The following is a 1,331-nucleotide window of genomic DNA, read 5'->3' as shown; positions in this document are numbered from 1 at the left end:
CAGACTGACCATTCTCCTCTGACCTCTGACCTCATCAATGCATTCGTGCTCACAGAACTGAGACTCACTGGATATTTTCTCTTTTTCTGACCGTTCTCTGTAAACCCTAGAGATGGCTATGAGTGAAAATCCCAGCAGATCATCAGTTTGTGAAAAACTCAGACCAGCTCGTCTGACACCAACAACCATGCCACGTTCAAAGTCACTTAAATCATCTGTCTTCCTCGTTCTGATGCTCGGCTTTAACTGCAGCAGATCGTCTTGGCCGTGACTACAGGCCTGATTCAACATTTGCATTAATGAGAGGTTGGACAGGTGTACCTCATAAAGTGGCCGGTGAGTTTACTTCTCAATTTTAAAAAGTGTTCAGTACAACACGAGAATGAAATCTTGATATAAATTGTACAATAGATGACTTTATCATCTGTTTCTACAGCATAATCACATTAGCTATGTTTCTATCAACTGTAAGTGTGAATGTTAAGCAAACATTTGAAATGTCACAGAAAAAATACAAATTATGAAAGTTTCCATCTACTGGTTTGAATCGACTCAATCAGGCTAAGCAGAGCATAATTTCATCAGATGTCAAAGATACGTATGAATGTAAAAAACAGGAAGTAGAGGCTGCAAACTATCATGGGCTGAACATCTCAGAGAGATAGAGAAAGTGAGTGGATGAGAAAGTTTCCTATGTCAGAATTTATTCAGCAAATGTGTTTCCATCTCCACTTTAGTGCATTAACTCTGTCAGAAAAACCAAAACCACCTCAGTTGGTCAACTTTTTTTTTGTAAAAAGTTGAATTTCCTCAACTTTTTACAAAATTGAGGAAATTATTTCAAATTTCGACTGTTTCTACTATAATACTTCAAAATGTGCATAAAAAATATTGATGGAAACATGCAGTAACTAATGACTAACATGATGTGTTTGCTGAATGAATAAAAAGCACATGTTCTGTGTTCAGGCTTAAGGTGACATAAGTACACAGCATTTCTAATAGCATCTGCTACTGATGTGTTAGCTTGATATACATAACAGATTCAGATTGCATATTTAGGTGGAAACTTAATTTGAAATTAGAAAGAGAAGAATGATCAATTAGATTGCTTTCTAAGCAAATTACACAGAACTGAAACAACGCCCAGGCTAGATGATAGTTCTGAGAAAAGTAACATAATACTACATCTGGAATGAACATAGGTTATTTAATATATTTATTCAGTCATGTGTGTGCATAATGCAGACATGGAAGGAGCTCGTTCCTGTTTGGCAGCTTGGCAGAAACACTATATAAGATTTGGTCTTGGATCTGTTCATCACTTCCAG

General features: G+C 36.5%; 1 protein-coding gene across 2 annotated transcripts in view; it reads left to right on the top strand.

Moving 5' to 3' along the window:
* The window catches only part of LOC103131270 (ladderlectin-like), a 55,996-nt gene that overhangs the window by 48,876 nt on the left and 5,789 nt on the right, over positions 1-1,331 (top strand). The window lies entirely within an intron of this gene.

This window comes from Poecilia formosa, unplaced genomic scaffold (assembly GCF_000485575.1).
Source record: "Poecilia formosa unplaced genomic scaffold, Poecilia_formosa-5.1.2 Scaffold736, whole genome shotgun sequence".
Taxonomy (NCBI): Eukaryota; Metazoa; Chordata; class Actinopteri; order Cyprinodontiformes; family Poeciliidae; genus Poecilia; species Poecilia formosa.
This window is presented reverse-complemented; position numbering and strand designations above follow the sequence as displayed.